General features: G+C 39.9%; 1 protein-coding gene across 4 annotated transcripts in view; it reads right to left on the bottom strand.

Moving 5' to 3' along the window:
• The window catches only part of SESTD1 (SEC14 and spectrin domain containing 1), a 143,270-nt gene extending 118,993 nt beyond the window's left edge, over nucleotides 1–24,277 (bottom strand). The window contains exons 1-2 of one of the 4 annotated variants that reach the window (XM_019931592.3): nucleotides 24,007–24,277; nucleotides 23,122–23,181 (exon numbers count right to left, since the gene is read on the bottom strand). The gene's annotated coding sequence lies outside the window, so the exon portion shown is untranslated. Of the gene's footprint in view, nucleotides 1–23,121; nucleotides 23,182–23,669; nucleotides 23,885–24,006 lie in introns of those variants that run through there. The other 3 variants (XM_019931594.3, XM_019931595.3, XM_019931596.3) reach the window with 3 other exon arrangements.
• Nucleotides 24,278–24,578: the final 301 nt, after the last annotated feature.

Genomic DNA, 24,578 nt, shown 5'->3' with positions numbered 1-24,578 from the left:
TCACTGGTGTCCCAGAAAAAAAGAAAAAGGGTCAGGGGGGTGACTGAAATAGTACTTGAAGAAATATGGCAAGAGACATAAACCTATAGGTTCAAGAAGCTGAGTGAACCCTAAACTGGATAAACATAAAGAAATCTATGCCAAGTCACATCATAAACTTTTGAAAACTTAGGACAAAGAAAGCATTCAGGAAAACACCAAAACCTTTCCCACAAGGAAAAAAACAACTCAAATGACAGTGATTTCTCATCAGAAACCATGCAGGCCAGAAGGAAGTGGCCCAATATTATTCAAATGCTATACCTAGCAAAAATATCCTTTAGTCATGAGGGGGAAATCAAGATGGAAAAAACTTTTCATCTTTTCAGATGAAAAAAACTAAGCCAATTTGTTCCCCACAAACTAACCTTAAAATAATAACTAAAGTAAGTTCTCTAAACAGAAAGAAAATAATGAAAGAAGGAACTTCCAAATATCAGGAAAGGAAAAGGAAAACAGGAAGCAAAAATATGGGTAGATATAATAGGCTTTCTTTGTCCTCCTGAGTTTTCTAAATTATGTTTGATGGTTGAAGGAAAAGTTACAACTGTCTGATGTGGTTCTAAATGAATGTACAGTAAACATTTCAGGACAATTATATAATAAAAAGGGGAGGGTGCAGGGATGTAAAGGAAAGTAAGGTTTCTATACTTCATTCAAAATGGTAAAATGACAATAGACTGTAATAAGTTATGTATATATAATATCTATATTATAGCCAACACCAAAACCAATATATAAAGAGATATATCCATAACACAATAGATAAGATAAAAATGGAATTCTAAAATATGCTCAAGTAACCCACAGAAAGAGAACAAAACAGAGAAAAGAAAAATAGAAAGATAAACAGAAACCAAAAAGAAAATGGCACATTTAAGCCCTAACAAATCTAAAACTACATTAAATATAATAGCCTAAATACATTAAGACATATTAGCAAAGTGAATTAAAAAATATAATCCAACTATATGACGTCTACAAGAAACTATATGTCTACAGGAAACTCACTTCAAATACAATTATAAAGGCAGATTGAAAGTAAAAGGATGGAAAAAGACAAATCATACAAACATTAACCAAAGGAAAGCAGGAATGGCTATATTAATATCAACTAAAGTAGACTCGGAACAAAGAAAATTATCAGAGACAGAGAAGCATATTACAGAATGATAAAAGGGTCAGTCCATCAGGAAGACATAGCAATCCTAAATGTACCAAACGACAGAATTGAAAGATATGTGAAGCAAAAAGTGAAAAGACAGACAACTCCACAATCATAGTTGGAGACTTCAACATCCTTCTCTCAATAACTGATAGAACAACTAGACAGAAATCAGCAAGGATACAGAACTTGAAGACACTGTCAGCCAACAGGATGCAGTAACATTTATAAAACACTCTACCAAACAACATCAGAATACATATTTCTTTCCAAAGGCCCAAGGAACATATACTAAAATAGACCATACTATTAAGGCAAACCCTGGGTCATAAGGCACACCTCAACAAATTAAAAATAACTGAAATCACACAGAGTATCCTCTCTAACCACAATGGAAATCAAACTAGAAAGCAATAATGGAAAGATAAAAGGAAAACTCTTCAACTACTTGGAAACTAAGTGATACTCTTCTAACTAACCCATGGGGTCAAATAGGAAGTCTCAAAGGAAATTAAAAACAAACAAACATTGAAACGAATGAAAATAAAAATACAATGTATCAAAAAATGTGGGGGACTTCTCTGGTGGCATAGTGGTTCAGAATCTACCTGCCAATGCAGGGGACATGGGTTCGATCCCTGGTCTGGGAAGATCCCACATGCCGCGGAGCAACTAAGCCCATGCACAACAACTACTGAGCCTGCACTCTAAACCCAGCGAGCCACAATGACTGAAGCCCGCGTGCCACAACTACAGAAGCCCGCGTGCCTAGAGCCCGTGCTCCACAACAAGAGAAGCCACCACAATGAGAAGCCCACGCACCACAACGAAGAGTAGCCCCCGCTTGCTGCTGCAACTAGAAAAAGCCCGTGTGCAGCAACGAAGACCCAACGCAGCCAAAAATTAATTAATTAATTAATTTAAAAAATGTGGAACACAGCTATAGTGCTGAAGGAAAAATTATTACACTAAATGCATACATTAGAAGAAGAGAAATCTCAAATCGATAAATCTAAGCTCCCATCTCAAGAGAAGAGCAAAAAACCTTAAGAAAGCAGGATAAAAAAGGAGCAAAGAAAAAAAAGAAATACAAATTACCAATATCAGGAATGAAACAGGGATATCACTATAAACTGCAGACAGCAAAAGGATAAGGGAGTACCATAAACACCTCTACACACTTCAAACTGACAACTCAGACTAAATAGGCCACTTCCTCAAAAAATACAAATTACCACAATTCACCTAATATGAAACAGATAATATGAATAGCTCTTCAAAGGTTATCAAGGAAAATACATTTATAAGACTCAAAAAAAAAAAAAAAAATCTCTGAGCCCAGATAGTTTTCACTGGAGAAATCTACCAAATGTTTAGAGAGGAATTAAAATCAATTCTACACAATCTATCTCAGAAAACAGAAGAGGGTACACGTCCTAATTCATTTTCTGAAGCTAGTATTACTACCAAAACCAAAACCAAAGAAAGACACAAATATAAACATGAGAATCCTTAATGAAATAATAGCAAATAATATTCAGCAATATGTAAAAAGATGATAATCAACTGGGATTTATTCCAGGGATACAAAGCAGGTTCAATATTCAAAAATCAATGTAATCCACCATATTACCAGGATAAAGGAGAAAAATCCCATAATCATATCAATTGTTGCAGAAAACACAACTGGCAAAATTCAACACCCATACATGATAAAAATAAAAAAAACTCTTAAAAAAACTATGGAAAGAGGGGAACACACTCAACTTGATAAAGAGCCTGTACAAAATAAACCTTACAGCTAACATACTTATGGTGAAAGACTGAATGCTCTTCCCTATGATAAGAAACAAAGCAAGTATATCTACCCTCACCAATCTTATTCAATATAGCACTGAAAGTTCTAATCAGTGCCATAAGACAAGAAAAAGAAATAAAGGGCATACAGATCAAAAAGGAAGAAATAAGACTGCTCCTCTCTGCAGATGACATCTAGGTAGGAAGACCCAAGGAATCTATAGAAAATTCCTAGAACTAATCAATGAGTTCAGCAAGGTTGCGGGATACAAGATTAACACAAAAACCAACTGCATTTCTATATACTAGCAATAACGTGTGAACACTGAAAAAAAACACCATTTATAATCACCCAAAAAAATAGAATACTAACATGTATAATACTTCCATGCTGAAAACACAAAATGCTGATGAGAGAAATCAAAGGAGATCTATAAAACAGGGAGAAACATACCAGTTCATGGATTGGAAGACTCAATATATCAATTCTCAAGACATCAATTCTCCCCAAATTGATACTGAGTTTCATGCAATTTCTAACAAAATCCCTCCCATCAAGATTCTTTGTAGATATAGAGAAGATTATTCTAAAATTTATATATAAAGGCAAAGGAACTAGAATGCTAAAATAATTTTCAGAAAGAATAAAACAGGAGGAATCAGTCTTACCAGATTTCAAGATTTATTATCTACCTATAGCAATCAAGACTGTGACATTGGCAGAGGGATAAACACACAGCTCAATGGAACAGAACACAGAACCTGGATATACAACACAAGTATGCCCAACTGTTTTTTGACAAAGGTTCAAAAACAATTCAATGAAGAAAGACAAATGGTGCTGGAGCAACTGGATATGCATAGACAAAAATAATAAACCTTGATCACACCTTATACAAAAATTAACTCAAAATGGGTCATGGACTTAAATGTAAATAGAAAACTGTAAAACTTTTATTTAAAAAAAGTTTTCTAAAACTTTAGGAGTCAATTTTCAGGATCTAGAGCTAGGCTAGACTTGATACCAAAAGCACAATCCATAAAAGGAAAAAGTGAAAATTTAAGTCATCAAAATTAAGAACTTTTGCTCTGTGAAAGACCATGTTAAGAGAATGAAAAGAAACCACAGAGTGGGAAAAAATATTTGCAAACCACCTATCTGACAAAGAACTAGTATCTAAAATATATGAAAGAATGCTTGAAATTCAACACTAAAACAACAAAAACAACAAACAATCCAAAGAGAAAATGAGCAAAAAACATGAATAGACATTTCACCAAAGAGGACCTACAGATGACGAATAGGCACATGTAAAGATGCTGAATATTGTTAGCCACCAGGTAAATACAAATTAAAACCACAGTGAAACATCACTACGTACCTGTGAGAATGGCTAAAATTAAAAGTCAAAAAGCAAATGCTGACAAGGATGCAAAAAAAAACTAGATTATTCACTGCATTAGTCTGCTAGGGCTGCCATAATAAAATACCACAGACTGGGTGGCTTAAAGAACAGAAATTTGTTTTCTCACAGTTCTGGAGGCTAGAAGTCCAAAATCAAGGTGTCAGATTGTTTGGTTTCTTTTGAGACCACTTTCCTTGGTTTGCAGATGGCTGACTTCTCACTGCATTCTCACATGGTCTTTCCTCTTGAGTGTGCATATCCCTCAAGGATGTGTGTCCAAATTTCTTTCTTATAAGGACATCAGTCAAACTGGATTAGGACCCACGGTAAAGCCCTCTTAATCACCTCCTTAAAGGCCCTATCTCCAAATACAGTCACACTGTGACATGTTTGGGGAGTTAGGGTTTCAACATATGAATTGGGGGGGACAATATTCAGCCCATAATACACATGCACTAATGTAAAAGAGCACTGCCGCTCTGGAAAACATTTTGGCAACTTCTTTTAAAAAGTAAACAAGCAACTATCATACGACCCAGCAATTACACTCCTGATCATTTTTCCCAGAAAAATGAAGACTCATGTTCACAGAAAAACCTACAGACAAATGTTTACAGCAGCTTTAGTCATAACAGCCAATAACTAGAAACAACCCAGATGTCCTTCAATGGATGAATGTGTAAATAAACTGTGGTACATCCATACTATGGACTACTACTCAGCAATTAAAAAGGAACAAACTACTTAAATATGGAATAACTTAAATGAATATCCAGAGAATTATGCTGAATGAAAAAAATCAATCCTAAAAGGTTATATACTGTAGATTCCATTTATATAGCACTTTTGAAACGATAAAATTACAGAAATGGAGAATGGATTAATGGTTTCCAGGCATTAAGGAGAAAGGGGGTAGGTGGGAAGGAAGTAGGTGTGGCTACAAAAGGGAACTCTTTATGTCTTGCTACAGATGGGTGGGAAACTTCACTGAAACTTTTTTCCACTTTCTAATATCTGAATGATGTGCTCCAAAATAAATTAGATAACAACGATCAAACGGGTGGATGGGGAGATATTAGTTACCACGTGTGGAATGATTAAGGAGGGCGAGGCTCTGTGCTAATCCAGACTTATCCTGGCTCCAACGCTGTGCTTTACTTTGCCAAGCTGCACTCAATTCTTAAATGTCACCCAAATTTAACAACCACAGTGTCTAGCATGATCCTGCACAAAAGATGTAAATTATAAAATTACCTCTCCTCTTCTACCAACATTCTTATTTCCTTAGTATCTGATCTCATTCAAGAATTAATGAGAAAAGCAATAATTATCTGCTTAAATGATTCACACTAACGTATAAGTAACTGATAGGTTTAAATATCGTCACAATGTACAAAAGCAGGTTAACTCAAATGGCATTTTAACAAAAATTGTATGTTTAAGAAAGAATTAAACTGTAGTCCAAGTGTTGTCATCTGTTTAATTCAGATGCCCTAAAACATCACTCCCCGTCCTGATCTTGGAGTTCTTAGGTATTTTGGAAGTAAATTAGATACAACTCCTAAATTCAAAGTAACAGTAATAGCTTCCATCTCACCACAATTCAAGATGCATGTCTGGTTAGCTGCCTGTCCTACAGGGAGGAAATATTTGTAATAGAGCTTTTAATTGTCTGTGAATAAAGATAATCCAAGACTGGTGAAACTTGTAAAAATCCATGTTTGTTTTCTCAGCTGCCTCTACGCATCCCTTTCTCCTGCCTTCTAAGTTCTCTACCACTCCCAGTGCATCCTTCATACCTCCTGCTTTCAGGAGGCCATTATCTTCCAGTTTCTCCAAAGCAGTAAAGGACTTAAGCAAGGGCTGAATTCAGTCTTTCAACAGATTTATTTGTAGTTTAAGGTAGCCAGGAGAAATGTTCGCCTTTTGGTTTACCTGGATTGACTGAAAGCCTAAGGTCTTCGTTTGTTTTTATTTTGCTTAGTCCAGTAGGAAAGCTGCCTTAGTACTGATACCACGCCTGGGGGGACTGGATCAAAAGAGTTAATAGGTCACTTGAGCTCTCCTTTGCCCTGTTCACTCTATTAACCTTAATTATTCAGAAGCCAAGAATCTCAAATTCCAAGGATTCAGATTCCATTTTCAGGGTGTCTACTACTCCCTTCTGGTTTGATATCCCTTTCCTTCTTTCAGAATGGTGGTCATTTTCTCAGAATGGTGGTCATTTTCTCCTGCCCTTCAACTCCGAGCAATCTGTTCTCATGCCCCAGGGTTCTTGCAGCCCCCAGTGTGCGAGAGGTAAAGAAACTATGAATGTCTGGAGTGGGTAGGCTGGGCTCATGGACTCCCAAACATGAAACTCAAACTAAGGAAAAGAGCAAGGACCATCACCCCACTACCACCCACTTCCAGCTAATGTAAAGTAAGACTTAACACTTTTGTTTTTTACAGTGTAGTTGTGGAGGATGGGGGGAGTACTTTAATGATAACAACAACTGCACAATACATGATATCAGAAAAAACTACCAGCTGGCAATGACTGTACATACTGGGGAACGGATAGAGAAAGAAACACTTCTAAAACTGGATGTTAAAGTTAATTACATGTTGTGACCTGCTTTTACTTTCTGCCTAATCATTACACAACATAATAAACATGCATCTCATAAACGATGTGTCAGATTAACTTTCAGTTTTATTTTAATGCAACCTCAGCCTTTTCTTCCAACCTCCACCCCTGCAGCTTCGCTCATTGCTGGCTGCAAATGTAAGATGGAGATTCCTTCTAAAACAATTAACAAGACACCATGCTGCCACACTGGAGGAGAGGCCAGCAGTTGGGTGTCCCACTTCACAGATTGTCCATCTTGCAACAACTGTACTTCTAGTCTCTCCCAGGTCTAAACTATGCCTTTTCTAGTTACTGTAATTACTTCCCCCAAACAACAATTTTTTTTATCTCTTCCCAGCCTATGAAGCACAAGTTGTTTCACAACCAGCAGCATCAAAATCTAAACTCTTAAATGGCTCAATGAAAAGACGGTCAAATGAATTCAAAATATGAGATATGCATCAATGGATTGGCAAAGATCAAATAATTTGGTAAAAGGGACATAGAAACACAGATGTTGTCATATATCCCTGGTGGATATACAAAATGGTTCAACCTCTATGGAGGGAAATTTGGCAATATCTATGAAAATTACAAACGCAAGTACCCATTTGCAGGAATTTATCTTATACTATACTTGCCTGTCCCACCACTGTGTGAAATAATAAGTTATTCATTGCAGTATTATTTTAAGGACAAAAAAAATTAATAATGATAATAGCAAACACTTATCTAGCACTTAGTATAGTGCCAAACACTGTTCTAAGCACTTCACACATATGCTCATTTAATCTTCTGAACAATCCCATGAGGCAGGTGCTATTAACATCCATATTGTACAGATGGAGAAACTAAGAGGCCAAATAAAATTAGCCCAAGACCACATAGCTAGTGTGAGCCAAGATTTGAGCTCCAGAGCCTACTATCTTAACTATTACGATATACTAAATCATCTAAATATATATCAATAGGAGAATAGTTGACTAAAATATATGATACACCCGTCTAAAGCAACATCACATTTTTAAAAAGGAAACCTCGTTAAATTGCCTCTCCCACTTTGAGGGTAGGTTAAACTTAGTGACTCACCTCTAAAAATAAAGTATGGAAAGGGAAAAACAGCAATTTTACAGTGGAGAAACCTGGCAAAACACCACCTTAAACAAGAGATCTAAGTTAAACATCAGCAGTGATGTCTTGTAAATATCAGGTAGTACTCCCTTGCTGAGACATTGAGAAAGACAACTCAACTTTGTGCAGTATTTCCAAAAATCCATAGCCCCATTCTAATCATGAGGAAAACATCAGACAAATCCAAGTTGAGAGACAGTCTATAGACTGGTACTCCTGAAAACTGTCAAGGTCATTAAAAACCTTGAGAAACTGTCAAAGGAGACTAAGGAGAAATGACAACTAAATGTAATTATGGTATTTTGGATGGGATCATGGAACAGAAAAAGAACATTAATGGAAAAACTGGTTCTATCCAAATAAACTCTGGAGTTTAGTTAACACTAACGTACCAATGTTGATTTCTTAGTTTTGACAAATGTACCACAATAAGATGATAATATTAAATAAAGGGAAATGAAACTGGGTGAGGTGTATATGGAAACTTTACAACTTTTCTGTAAATCTAAAATTATTCCAAAGCAAAGTTTATTTAAAAAAAAAAAAAAAAGAAAGAAGGAAGAAAGCTCTTTGTGCACTGATATGAAAAAAATCTCCAAGAAGTGAAAGATGTAAGGTAAAGAATAAAGGACTTCTCTGGTGGCACAGTGGTTAAGAATCCACCTGCCAATGCAGGGGACACGGGTTCGAGCCCTGGTCCGGGAAGATCCCACATGCCACGAAGCAACTAAGCCTAGGCGCCACAGCTACTAAGCCTACACTCTACAGCCCACGAGCCACAACTACTGAAGCCCGCGTGCCTAGAGTCCGTGCTCTGCAATGAGAGAAGTCACTGCAATGAGAAGCCCGCGCACAGCAACGAAGAGTAGCCCCGGCTTGCTGCAACTAGAGAAAGCCCGCATGCAGCAACAAAGACCCAACGCAGCCAAAAATAAATTAATTAATTTTAAAAAAAAAGAAGAAGAAAGTGTATATAGTATGGAAGAAGCAGTATGTGCACAGGTACAGAAATATCATTTGTGTAAATGGTTGGGAAAGCACATACGTATACAAAAATTATTTCTGGAAGGATACATAAGAATCTGATAACACTGGTTGACTTTGTAGAGAGAACTCTGTAGCTGAGGAACAGAAATAAAAGACTTTTGATTGTGTCCTCTTGCACTTTTTAAATTTTAAAACGTATGAGTATATTACCTACTCAATTAACTTTTAAAATTAAAAGTATGGGGCTTCCCTGATAGCACAGTGGTTGAGAGTCCGCCTGCCAATGCAGGGAACACGGGTTCGTGCCCCAGTCCGGGAAGATCCCACGTGCCGCAGAGCAGCTGGGCCCGTGAACCATGGCTGCTGGGCCTGCGCGTCCAGAGCCTGTGCTCCGCAATGGGAGAGGCCACAAACAATGAGAGGCTCGCGTACCGCAAAAAAAAAAAAAAAAATTAAAAGTATGACAAGGACCTGAACTCAGGCAAAGCCCTGGAAATAACATAGGGGAATAATTAGGGAGAATTTTAGGAGATTAAAAAATCTAATCTCCTCCACCTACCAGTTACCCACACCCCCTTCCTCACTTTTCCCACCAACCTCATTTCTCCTTATGCAGTGCGAACATTTTATTCTAGCCAAACCAATCTGACTCCCGACCCCAACAAATCAGCTTGTTCCCCAATTCCTTATCCCTCCCAACAAAACCTAGCTCTTAAATTAAAAGCCACCCACCTATTGAGCTATTCAGTATCCTGTAGTCTGTCTGTAACAGAGACGGCAAATACAGACACTCACGCCATCACTACTCCTACATCCATGACAACAACACTGCTCAATGATCACAGGAGCCTTTCCCACTAAATCTACACACTGCCTCCAACTACTTCTTAACGCGGTCCTCCATGCAGCCATTATTATCAACCAAAGCTGGCCCATGAAATAAAGCCTATTCGCCATACTACTCTACTATATTGATCTGTTTGCCTTGATATGTTCCTTCATGAATTTCATATATATTCATTTACATATACCCTTATTTTGTTCTGAAAAGGATTAATGAGACTTATAAGAATACATGAACTATAAAAAGTTAATAGGTTTAAAATATCAGCAGAAGAATAAAGAAAACACCAAAAATGATGCCACGAAAAAAGCTGAAAAAATGTACAGCATAAAACCTATATGCCTACTTCAAATCTGGCTCTGGCTTTCTAACAGCCATCACAAAAAGAAAAACCCAGTCCACAGCCCAGGAGATAAACAGAAAAGTACTCGGAAGAGGAACTGTTCTTGGTACTTAGGCCAAACAGTAATTTTTACAAAGCAAAGAGAACACTATAGAAAGAGCAAGACATACAAGATACACAACTACCAGTTTTCAAAGAGTTGGGATGTTTCTGATAGTATCCATCAGGAGAACCTACAGTGTCTCACCAAAGTCCAATGCAGCAAAACTAATTTTACAAGGAGCAGACACAAGTTTTAGAACTCTCTGTGTCCCTTCACTTGGTCTCCTCCTTCATTGCCTCCCTAACTAAATATAAACTCTTTGAAGACTAGAACCATGTTGTGTAACTCTTATAAAGCTCACAGTGTTCTGTATCCTGCAAAATAGCAAGCATTCAATATCAGTGAGAATTTACCGAGAGCAATTCAAGCCTATTCTGAAAAAATTCTCTAATCTAAACATAGGAATTCTCACTCATGCTAAATAGGATAAAAATGATACTGAAGCCGCAAGAGATAATCTCTAAACCTTCTATACTATTACTGAATCACAATTTAATTTATGATGTCTCAACAGCATTTTTTGTTTTGCATAGCCCTGGCACAAGGCTTGCAGAAATGCCAAATCAGTATCACTAAATCTGATCAAATAAAATGGCAACCTCTATAAAAAGAAAGACAATATTACTATCTTTCAAGAATGTAAGCAATAGGTCTTTACAAACCAGCTGACAAAGGGAGTTTCATTTTTTAAATGACTCTGCAAGTCCTGTAGCAGACAATGAATTATAATGCAGATATTCTCTACTCCTTTCCAAGAAACTGTAGTTTCTGTAAATGCCAAACTGCCAGAGAACTATACTTCCCAGCTCTTCCATACACACGTCCATTCATACATACATACATACACACCACTATCAAACACTGGTGTAAAGCTTATCTTTCCCTTTACAACCACTCCCTACCCCCTCTTCTTTACCTGGTCAAACTGGAAATGAATGAAGCGTAATAAATTTAGGTAAAGCGATTATGAGCAACACAAGTATTTAAAAACTTAAACTAGGGCTTCCCTGGTGGCGCAGTGGTTGGGAGTCCGCCTGCCGATGCGGGGGGCGCGGGTTCGTGCCCCAGTCTGGGAGGATCCCGCATGCCGCGGAGCGGCTGGGCCCGTGGGCCACGGCCGCTGGGCCTGTGCGACCGGAGCCTGTGCTACGCGGCGGGAAGGGCCGCGGCAGTGGCAGGCCTGTGTACCGCAAAAAAAAAACCCTTAAATTACTACTCTTAAGCAGAGGCACTAGGACACATTAACAATCTCTGTATTTTATTAATGGAAATCGTTAATAAATAAAAAGTCTCATCCTACATTGGTTTAGCTTTTTTAATAGACTTAGTATTTCAGTTTGCAGAATGCTCCTCATACAGGTATTCCCTGTATGCAGGGGAACATACAGGGAATGAATACAGGTATTCCCTGTATGCAGGGGAACACCCTACCGTCCCGGGAGGGGATAGCTGTAATGAGTGAAAGAACATGGACAGCACTGCGGGGTCCACCAAATGGACCTCAGAAAATCTAATTCCTGTGCCTTTGTTTCTTCAACCATAAAATTGAGAAATGACAATCATCTCTATCTGATAAGATTATTGAGAAGATAAAATGAGGTAAGATTTGTAAACTGCCTAGTAAATTGCATGTAAAATAGATCCTCAATAAGTGTCAGTTCTCTTGCTCTTTTCTTATAGGTAAGGAAACAGAAGGAGCTTAGCAGGTGACTGGTCCAAGGTCAATGCCTAATCAGTGTGATACGTATGCTAAAACTCTAACTTAAGGACTCTTGCCACTACATCACACAGCCTTAAAATAACAGAACCCAATACCTCATGTTCATCACTGTTGGGCACTCATTACATGAAAAGAAAAATAACCCTAACAATTTGTACACCTATTAGATGCCAAGCACTATATTAACTTCTTTCCTCATGACCAGCTACAAAGTAGGTGTATTTATCCCATTTTACTGAGAAATTAATTCATCCAAAGTCACAAGGCTAATAAGTGATAATGCAAAATTAATCCAGGTCTGTTTACTACTTTCCCCTACTATCCTGCCTCAAAAGCATACAAGTATTTAAAAATAACTGTCTATCAAAATTAAATTCTAAATGGCCTGGAAAATTTTTTTTTTTTTTTTGCGGTACGCGGGCCTCTCACTGTTGTGGCCTCTCCCGTTGTGGAGCACAGGCTCCGGACGCGCAGGCTCAGCGGCCATGGCTCACGGGCCTAGCCACTCCGCCGCATGTGGGATCTTCCCGGACCGGGGCACGAACCCGTGTCCCCTGCATCGGCAGGCGGACTCTCGACCACTGCGCCACCAGGGAAGCCCGGCCTGGAAATTTTTATAGGTCCTTCCAATTTATTAGTGGAAACTGTCCCTAGCGTCACCATCCTTTCTCCTTAAATTTGTTCTTGTTAGGCTAAAACAATTTACAGTAACCTCAGTGACAAATTTACATTTGTATAGCATATTACAGATTAGTAATATAAATTTTTTCATTCTTATTAGATGCAACAACAGAAGTTTTTCACATATTAGCTCACATCTCCTTTAATACTTTCAAGATTTCTGTGATGTAGAGATTATTACCATTTTACAGATAAGGAAACAGAAGTTTGAAAAAGGTAAGTAACTTGCTTAGGTTATACAATTAGTAAGAGCAGGGCTCTACCTCGATCTCTCTAAGAGAAAAGCGCATATACTCTCGCATCCATCGATTGATTTAATCATTTGCGTTTCTCAATTTACTCATCAGAGCTGGGGGAAGGGATATGTGTGGGGGAAGAACTTGTTTACCAAAAATGTAACAGAAAATAAAGGCCAAACCTTGATAAAACAATAAAAACAGGAAAAATCAGAAAGGTTGTCCCAGATCTCTTCACTCCCTGCAAGGTTGCCAGGTGACTGCCAATGTTTACAGGGTAGTTTCAACTATTCCAGAGCACAGAGGAAAAAATGAGAATTTCCCAATTCATTCTTAGAGGCTAGCTTAATCTTGACACCAAACACTCAAGAATAGTAAACTAAAAGTGAGACATAAATATTATGTTTATCCTTTGTGATTATAGAGGCAAATGTCTTAATAGATTTAAGTGAAAAACAAAGAAATATGTGTAGTATGATCTCTTTTATATAAGAAAAATCACTGAATACACATGTATGTACTAAGTATGGCATACAGGTGTATTCAGTGTGTATTTATACATATACACATAAATGCAAAGATACAGGTTTGGAAATATAAACCCCAAACTGTTAACAAGGTTACCTGGGACAGAATTGGTCTTTGGGATGAAAGAAGGGAAGGGGACAAATAGTGAAGTGAGATTTTTTTACTTTTACTCTATATATTCCTGTGTTATTTGTATTTTTATGATTAACATGTATATTTGACAATTAAAATACACAAATGAAAAGTACGGCCTAATAGTCATTTGATGTATCTCCTCTACTTGTTATAGTGAAAACTAATTCTTTTATTTACTCATTGGGCATTCATTTATCTAACAAACACTTAGGGTACAATCCTACATGTGGGCAATGAGCTAAGTAAGCACTTGTGCCAGCCACCAGGTACTCAGAGCCTGTTTTTAATCCCAGGATGGAACATGTACTTCCTTCCATAAGACAGTGTTGTTTTAAGTCAAGTTCTAATTTTTATCATTTATTATTTTTTAGGTCATATGCCAGGGATAAGAAATATTTTCTTTATCTAGAATTTGTACTGCCTTTATTCTAAGAAAGCGTACTGGATATTTTTTACTGAATTTTTTTTTTGCAATTAAAAAATGCATTTGTATTCATTCATTTAACAAAGGTTAGAGTACCTCTTATGACATGTTTGAGCACAATGGCAGAGAATGGATATGCAAAGATGAAAATAACATGTGGCCTCTACCTACCCTCTAGGGAGCTGAGAATTTCACAAACCTGCTATGTCTGATACAGAGTAAGTAGCACATAAAAACTGAAATATATACCTTAGTAATCCTGCACTTCAATGTGAATCTGGCAAATGCCCTGTTCAAAAATACAAGTTAATTTGTGTAACCCAGAAATATCTTAATGTTTATGAAAACTGTGAAATTATTCAATTACTCTAAGGTTAAAGGGTATAAATTAGTGGGAAAATAGAGAACATGGAAGCTCCAGGGGAACAGACAGTGCGATGGCTCAGTGAACAGTGGGTTCTAGGATTAGCTATGCCAGTAAAAAGCTGTTACCAGGTTTGTTACCCAAAGAAAATATGGAAATCATATCTACCTTATTAGGACAGGAGAAATCAAAGAATTTATTCGATAAAGTATAACAAAACCTGGAAAACATGAGGCAGTGTGGCCACAACACCTGCTTTTTGTTGTTGTTTGGTCTCATTTATTTTATTTTCCCCCTACTCTGTCAATGATTAGCCAAGCAAATCTGCAAACACAATTTAACTTCTGTATGCCTCATAAAGTGGCAAGAATGCAGGAAGCAGAATCAGAAGACCTGGGTTTACATTCAGACCCTGACTCTTATTAACTCCATAAGGTTAAAAAATGAGCAAATTACTTAACCTCTTTGAACCTTAGCTTCCTAGCATTAAAATAGAGATACATATTTTACAGTGTTATTTCAAAGACTAAATGAGAAAATACGTGTGAAAGCATAAACTTAGAAACTATGAATTTGGTTCAAGATGGCAGAGTAGAAGAACGTGCTCTCACTCCCTCTTGCGAGAGCACCGGAATCACAACTAACTGCTGAACAATCATCAACAGGAAGACACTGGAGCTCACCAAAAAAGATACCCCACATCCAAAGACTAAGGAGAAGCCACAATGAGATAGTAGGAGGGGCAAAATCAAAATAAAATAAAATCCCATAACCACTGGGTGGGTGACTCACAAACTGGAGAACACTTATACCACAGAAGTCCACCCACTGGAGTGAAGGTTCTGAGCCCCACATCAGGCTTCCCAACCTGGGGGTCCGGCAACGGGAGGAAGAATTCCTAGAGAATCAGAGTTTGAAGGCTAGCGGGATTTGATTGTAGGACTTTGACAGGACTGGGGGCAACAGACTCCACTCCTGGAGGGCACACACAAAATAGTGTGTGCATCAGGACCCAGGGGAAGAAGCAGTGACCCCAAGGAAGACTGAACCAGACCTACCTGCTAATGTTGAAGGGTCTCCTGCAGAGGCAGGGAGTGGCTGTGGGTCACTGTGGGGACAAGGACACTGGCAGCAGAAGTTCTGGGAAGTACTCCTTGGCGTGAGCCCTCCCACAGTCCACCATTAGCCCTACCAAAGAGCCCAGGTAGGCTCCAGTGTTGGGTCACCTCAGGCCAAACAACCAACAGGAGGGAACCCAACCCCACCCATCAGCAGACAAGCGGATTAAAGTTTTACTGAGCTCTGCACACCAGAGCAACACCCAGCTCTACGCACCACCAGTCCCTCTCATCAGGAAACTTGCACAAGTCTCTTAGATAGCCTCATCCACCAGGAAACTTGCATAAGCCTCTTAGATAGCCTCATCCACCAGAGGGCAGACAGCAGAAACAAGAACAACTACAATCGTGCAGCCTAAATCCTGCAGCCTGTGAAACAAAAACCACATTCACAGAAAAACAGACAAGATGAAAAGACAGAGGGCTATGTACCAGATGAAGGAACAAGATAAAACCCCAGAAAAACAACTGAATGAAGTGGAGATAGGCAACCTTCCAGAAAAAGAATTCAGAATAATGATAGTGAGATGATCCAGGACCTTGGAAAAAAGAATGGAGGCAAAGATCCAGAAGATGCAAGAAATGTTTAACAAAGACCTAGAAGAATTAAAGAACAAACAGAGATGAACAATACAATAACTGAAATGAAAACTACACTAGAAGGAATGAATAGCAGAATAACTGAGGCAGAAAAACGGATAAGTGACCTGGAAGACAGAATGGTGGAATTCACTGCTGTGGAGCAGAATAAAGAAAAAAGAATGAAAAGAAATGAAGACAGCCTAAGAGACCTCTGGGACAACATTAAACGCAACAACATTCGCATTATAGGGGTCCCAAAAGGAGAAGAGAGAGAGAAAGGACCCAAGAAAATATTTGAAGAGCTTATAGTAGAAAACTTCCCTAACATGGTAAAGGAAATAGCCACCCAAGTCCAGGAAGCGCAGAGAGTCCCATATAGGATAAACCCAAGGAGAAACACGCCGACACATATAGTAATCAAATTGGCAAAAATTAAAGACAAAAAAAATTATTGAAAGCAGCAAGGGAAAAACGACAAATAACAAACAAGGGAACTCCCATAAGGTTAACAGCTGATTTCTCAGCAGAAACTCTAGGAGCCAGAAGGGAGTGGCATGACATATTTAAAGTGATGAAAGGGAAGAATCGACAACCAAGATTACTCTACCTGGCAAGGATCTCATTCAGATTCAATGGAGAAATCAAAAGCTCTACAGACAAGCAAAAGCTAAAAGAATTCAGCACCACCAAACCAGCTCTACAACAAATGCTAAAGGAACTTTTCTAAGTGGGAAACACAAGAGAAGAAAAGGACCTACAAACACAAACCCAAAACAATTAAGAAAATGGTAATAGGAACTTATACATCGATAATTACCGTAAACGTGAATGGATTAAATGCTCCACCCAAAAGACACAGGCTCGTTGAATGGAGACCCATATAAAAACAAGACCAATATATATGCTGTCTACAAGAGACCCACTTCAAACCTAGGGACACATACAGACTGAAAGTGAGGGGATGGAAAAAGATATTCCATGCAAATGGAAATCAAAAGAAAGCTGGAGTAGCAATACTCATATCAGATAAAATAGACTTTAAAATAAAGAATGTTACAGGAGACAAGGAAGGACAATACATAATGATCAAGGGATCAAACTAAGAAGAAGATATAACAATTATAAATATATATGCACTCAACACAGGAGCACTTCAATACATAAGGCAACTGCTAACAGCTATAAAAAAGGAAATCAACAGTAACACGATAATAGTGGGGGACTTTAACACCTCACTTACACCAATGGACAGATCATCCAAACAGAAAATTAATAAGGAAACACAAGCTTTAAATGACACAAGAGACCAAACAGATTTAATTGATATTTATAGGACATTCCGTCCAAAAACAGCAGATTACACTTTCTTCTCAAGTGCACGTGGAACATTCTCCAGGATAGATCACATCTTGGGTCACAAATCAAGCCTCAGTAAATCCAAGAAAACTGAAATCATATGAAGTATCTTTTCTGACCACAACACTATGAGATTAGAAATCAATTACAGGAAAAAAAACATAAAATACACAAACACATGGAGGCTAAACAATACATTACTAAGTAACCAAGAGATCACTGAAGAAATCAAAGAGGAAATCAAAAAATACCTAGAGACAAATGACAATGAAAACACGACGATCCAAAACCTATGTGATGCAGCAAAAGGAGTTCTAAGAGGGAAGTTTATAGCAGTACAATCCTATCTTAAGAAACAACAAACATCTCAAATAAACAATCTAACCTTACACCTAAAGGAACCAGAGAAAGAAGAACAAACAAAACCCAAAGTTAGTAGAAGGAAAGAAATCATAAATATCAGAGCAGAAATAAATGAAATAGAAACAAAGAAAACAATAGCAAAGATCAATAAAACTAAAAGCTGGTTCTTTGAGAAGACAAACAAAATTGATAAACCTTTAGCCAGACTCATCAAGAAAAAGAGGGGAAAAAAAAAGAGAGAGGGAGAGGAATCAAATCAATAGAAATGAAAAAGGAGAAGTTACAACAGACACCACAGAAATATAAATCATCGTAAGAGACTACTACAAACAACTCTATGCCAATAAAATGGACAACCTGGAAGAAATGGACAAATTCTTAGAAAGATGTAACTTCCAAGACTGAACCAGGAAGAAACAGAAAATATGAACAGACCAATCACAAGTAATGAAATTGAAACTGTGATGCAAAATCTTCCAACAAACAAAAGTCCAGGATCAGATGGCTTCACAGGTGAATTGTATCAAACATTTAGAGAAGAGCTAACACCCATCCTTGTCAAACTCTTCCAAAACATTGCAGAGGAAGGAACACTCCCAAACTCATTCTATGAGGCCACCATCACCCTGATACCAAAACCAGACAAAGATACTACAAAAAAAGAAAATTACAGACCAATATCACTGATGAATATAGATGCAACAATCGTCAACAAAACACTAGCAAACAGAATCCAACAACACATTAAAAGGATCATACACCATGATCAAGTGGGATTTATCTCAGGGATGCAAGGATTCTTCAATATACACAAATCAATCAATGTGATACACCATATTAACAAACTGAAGAATAAAAACCATCTGATCATCTCAATAGATGCAGAAAAAGCTTCTGACGAAATTCAACACCCATTTATGATAAAAACTCTCCAGAAAGTGGGCATAGAGGGAAACTACCTCAACATAATAAAGGCCATATATGACAAACCCACAGCAAACATCATTCTCAATGGTGAAAAACTGAAAGCATTTCCTCTAAGATCAGGAACAAGACAAGGATGTCCACTCTCACATTCTTTTTTTTTTTTTTTTTTTTTCGGTACGTGGGCCTCTCACTGTTGTGGCCTGTCCCGTTGCAGAGCACAGGCTCTGGATGCACAGGCTCAGCGGCCATGGTTCACAGGCCCAGCCACTCCGCGGCATGTGGGATCTTCCCGGACCGGGGCACAAACCCGTGTCCCCTGCATTGGCAGGCGGACTCTCAACCACTGTGCCACCAGGGAAGCCCCTCACCACTATTATTCAACATAGTTTTGGAAGTCCTAGCCAGGACAATCAGAGAAGAAAAACAAATAAAAGGAATACAAATTGGAAAAGAAGAAGTAAAACTGTCACTGTTTGCAGATGACATGATACTATACATAGAGAATCCTCAGAGGCCACCAGAAAACTTCTAGAGCTAATCAATGAATTTGGTAAAGTTGCAGGATACAAAATTAATGTACAGAAATCTCTTGCATTCCTATACACTAATGATGAAAAATCTGAAAGAGAAATTAAGGAAACACTCCCATTTACAATTGCAACAAAAAGAATAAAATACCTAGGAATAAACCTACCTAGGGAGACAGAAGACCTGTATGCAGAAAACTATAAGACACTGATGAAAGAAATTAAAGATGATACCAACAGATGGAGAGATATACCATGTTCTTGGATTGGAAGAATCAATATTGTGAAAATGACTCTACTACCCAAAGCAATCTACAGATTCAATGCAATCCCTACCAAATTACCAATGGCATTTTTTACAGAACTAGAATGAAAAATCTTAAAACTTGTATAGAGACACAAAAGACCCTGAATAGCCAAAGCGGTCTTGAGGGAACAAAACGGATCTGGAGGAACCAGACTCCTTGACTTCGTATTATACTACAAAGCTACAGTAATCATGACAATACGGTACTGGCACAAAAACAGAAATATAGATCAATGGAACAGGATAGAAAGCCCAGAGATAAACCCACGCACCTATGGTCCACTAATCTATGACAAAGGAGGCAAGAATATACAATGGAGAAAAGACAGTCTCTTCAATAAGTGGTGCTGGGGAAACTGGACAGCTACATGTAAAAGAATGAAATTAGAACACTCCCTAACACCATACACCAAAATAAACTCAAAATGGATTAGAGACCTAAATCTAAGACCAGACACTATAAAACTCTTAGAGGAAAACATAGGAAGAACACTCTTTGACATAAATCACAGCAAGATCTTTTTTGATCCACCTCCTAGAGTAATGAAAATAAAAACAAAAGTAAACAAATGGGACCTAATGAAACTTCAAAGCTTTTGCACAGCAAAGGAAACTACAAACAAGACGAAAAGACAACCCTCAGAATGGGAGAAAATATTTGCAAATGAATCAATGGACAAAGGATTAATCTCCAATATATATAAACAGCTTATGCAGCTCAAAATTAAAAAAACCCAATCCAAAAGTGGGCAGAAGACCTAAATAGACATTTCTCCAAAGAAGACATACAGATGGCCAAGAGGCACATGAAAAGCTGCTCCACATCACTAATTATTAGAGAAATGTAAATCAAAACTACAATGAGGTATCACCTCACATCAGTTAGAATGGGCATCATCAGAAAATCTACAAACAACAAATGCTGGAGAGGGTGTGAAGAAAAAGGAACCCTCTTGCACTGTTGGTGGGAATGGAAATTGATACAGCCACTATGGAGAACAGTATGGAGGTTCCTTAGAAAGCTAAAAATAAAATGACCGTATGACCCAGCAACCCCACTACTGGGCATATACCCAGAGCAAACCATAATTCAAAAAGACACATGCACCCCAATGTTCACTGAAGCACTATTTACAATAGCCAGATCATTAAAAAAAAGAAAGAAAGAAACTACTATAAATTAAACAGACATTTTTCCAATCAAAATATATAAATCGCCAATAAGAACATAAAGATCCTCAACATCATTAGCCATTCGGGAAATGCAAATGAAAACCACAAGATACCACCTCACACCCACTAGAATGGCTATCATCAAAAAGACAACTTTGACATGTGTTGGAGAAAAGCAACCCTCATACTTTGATGGTGGGAACGTAAATTGATGCAGCAGCTATGGAAAATAGTTTGGCAGTTCCTCAAACAGTTACAGTTACCTTGTGATCCAGCAATTCCATAGCTAATTATATACCCAAGGAAACTGAAAACACATGTCCACACAAAAACTTGTAAATGAGTGGTCATAGCATTATTACTCATACTAGCCAAAAAAGTGGAAACAACTGAAACGTCCATCAACTGATGAATGGATAAACAAAATATGGCATATCTATACAGCAGAATATTATTCAGCCATAAGAAGGAAGTATCTTGATACATGCATAATATGCATGAAACCTGAAAACATTACGCTCAGTGAAAGACACAAAAGGCCACATATTGTGTGACTCCATTCATATGAAATGTCCGCAATAGGCAAATCCATAGAGACAGAAAGTAGACTGGTGGCTGCCAAGTGCAATGAAGGGGAATGGGAGTGGCAGCTAATGGGTACGAGGGTTTCCCTTCAGGATGTTCAAAACATTCCTTGAATTAGTGATGAGGTTTGCACTACCTTGTGAATACACTAAAACCACTAAATTGTACATGTTAAAAGAGTGAATTCTACAGTATATGAGTTATATTTTAATAAAAGAAAACTATTCTAGAAATTTAAGTTTCTGCTACTTTATTTATTTTTGATCATGCTGGGTCTTCGTTGCTGCGCGCTGGCTTTCTCTAGTTGCGGCGAGCGGGGGCCGCTCTTCATTGTGGTGTGCGGGCTTCTCATTGAGGTGGCTTCTCTTGTTGCCGACCATGGGCTCCAGGCGCTCGGGCTCCAGTAGTTGTGGCATGCGAGCTCAGTAGTTGTGGCTTGCAGGCTCTAGAGCGCAGGCTCAGTAGTTTTGGCACACGGGCTTAGTTGCTCCACAGCATGTGGGATCTTCCCAGACCAGGGCTCGAACCCGTGTCCCCTGCATTGGCAGGCAGATTCTTAACCACTACGCCACCAGGGAAGTCCCTCTGCTACTTTTTAATAGTTAATATCCTACTTTTTTCAGGAGGCTGTTCCTGCTGCTTGTAACAGCTACGAAAGCTCTTTGAAGTTAGATGTTACACAGATGAATGGTATTTTTAGTAAAGTGAAACTACTAATCATGCCAGAGAAACTTTCTGCAGATCAGATTAATTTGGTATTATTTTATTTCTTCAAAAGAAAAGTCCTTATTAATATCGTTTGTTTTTAGGGAGTAGAGAGAGGTTCAAGGAGTCTTTATAGAATACATTAAAAAAGAAGGCTAAAATATAGTATTTTGTATTTAAATTAGTGGACATTTAGTTTTCAGACATGCCCATCAATCAACTAAAACACAAGTAGATGGAACTTTGCAACCTCTACCTCTTTCCATGTTCTGCATTCTGCTGTCAGATTCTAGGTCCATCACCAGCTCCTTCCAATTATTATTCACAGGAGTTAAAATGCTTGGTAAACTCTTTTAAGTGCAATCAATTCATTCCCTAATGCTGGGGAATTTACAGAGTAGGCCCAATTTTTAAGGTTAAATTTACTCTAGATTGTTTGAATAAATATACAACAAAATGATTTCCTCGAATTTGGAATACAAAAACAATCTATAGAGTTGTGTAATGCTTTCTAAGTCCTTTGGGAATTTTTTCCTGAATTTGGTCATGGGGTAAAGACAGTCAGTCACTAACTTTTGTCCACACAAAGTATTATGTATAAAAGCTTCCTGGTTCTAGAACAAAGAAGTACTTTATTGCTCAAAGCAGAAGGCAGATATTTTCCTTCCATTTAGTATTGTTATACTAAAATAGCATACCAATGAAACCAGCTAGGTAACAGCATGACCCCAGGTATGTAAACAAAGATAAATTGTTCTCTATTTTGTATTCTTCCTTGGGGGGAAGAAAAAGTTTCTCACATCTAAACAAATAAGGTTCATCAAGCCAGAGTAAAAACTACGGGTTACTACTTCCCAATATGGGGGTATTTTGAGTGGTGATCTTAATATGAGGGTCTGCCAACCTATGCTAGTATGCATGGTGGGTATACTTGGCACAGACAAAATGCGAAGAAAGAGGCGACCTGTCAAACAGCTGTATCGAGTTACTCCCTCATCGGCGCTTCCAACTTCTTGGGTGATGTCTGTGTAAGAGAGAAAGATATCAAAGCACCAAGAAGAGAACCAGGGCGGCAGTCGCAGCAGCAACCAGGACCAAACGGTGCATCCCAGGGTGAAATGCCACAGGAACCCTCAAGAGCCGGCCAGACTGCGGTTCCTTTCCAATATGAGTCTACCTCACATACAAAAATAAATACACAGCCAGATAACCCTGCCAACCCGCTCTCCCTTCCCGTTGTGACTCCTCCAAAGGCTGGAGGGAGGTTAACAGCCCGCAGGCCCGGGAGAAGCCAAGCCCCACAGCCCGAGGGAGGCGTCCAGGAGCCTCGGTGCAGCCCGGGGGCCTCGGGCGGGCGTCCCCCACCCGCCGGCCAGAGCTGGTCACCGGCCACACAAAGGAGCAAGCCGCGGGCGCTGGACACGGGGGCTCGCCCGGGAGCCGGGCGCCACATCTGGTCCCCGCACGCCGGGTGGACAAGACCCGCCGTTAAATAAGGACTAACACCCGTACCTGTTGCACGATTCGGGTCCCTTTCACCCAGAAATGAACAAGGGCGCTCAGGAGGGGAGACGCGCGGGCCGCCCGGGCTTTGCGGGCCGCGACCGCACCCGGCAGGCGGCGCGGAGGCAGGGGCCGCCCGCGGGGCTCCCACCTCTGGCGCTTGCTTTGTCTGCGGTGGCGGCGGGGGCTGCGGCGGGGCGGGGGCGCCCCTCCCTCAGTCGCGCGGCCCACGGTGGGGAAGAAAGCCGGGCCCGCCGCCGCCGCCCGCCCGCGCTCCCTGCCCGGCCGCTGGGCCTGCGCGCTCCTCCCGCCCGGGCCGCCCGGGCCGCACGGCGGCCACACTCACCTGGCTGGCGCTGGCGCTGGCTGCCCGACGTTCCGGGGCGGTGGGGAGGACGCGCGGACGCGAGCAAGGCGCGAGCGGAGGCGGAGGGCGAGGCGGGAGGAAGGCGGACTGAGGGCGGAGCGGGCCCGGGCGGCGGTGGCGGCGGCAGCGGCTCCAGTCACTCGCGGCAAATCGCGTCCCGGCCCCTCTCTGCGTCAGGCAAGGGGCGGCGGCGCGGGAGGCTCGGCGACCTCCCGTCACCCTCGGCCCGACTCGCGTCCGTGCTGCCCCGCGCGCGCCCGGGTAGCAGCGGCGCAGCGACACCGCCCGCACGGGAAGGGGGCGGGGCTGGGAGTCCCACGGGGGCTGGGGATTGGGGGCTGGGCGAGGAGGGGGCTTCCGACGCCACCAGGCGGACCCCGCTCTCCTCACCACCCGCCGAGCTTCCAGCTCCCAAGCCCACAGGCAGCGTGGGATTATGGAAGAACTGGGCCTAGAGTCGGGGAGCCTGGACTTAAGGAAGGACACCCCCTCCCCTTGACGCGTTGCCTGTCATTTGTTTTCTCTGTCCTCATACTGAAATATGTATGTTC

This window comes from Tursiops truncatus, chromosome 7, assembly GCF_011762595.2.
Source record: "Tursiops truncatus isolate mTurTru1 chromosome 7, mTurTru1.mat.Y, whole genome shotgun sequence".
Classification (NCBI taxonomy): Eukaryota; Metazoa; Chordata; class Mammalia; order Artiodactyla; family Delphinidae; genus Tursiops; species Tursiops truncatus.
The sequence above is the reverse complement of the archived record's forward strand: the minus strand, read 5'-3'. Positions and strand labels throughout refer to the sequence as shown.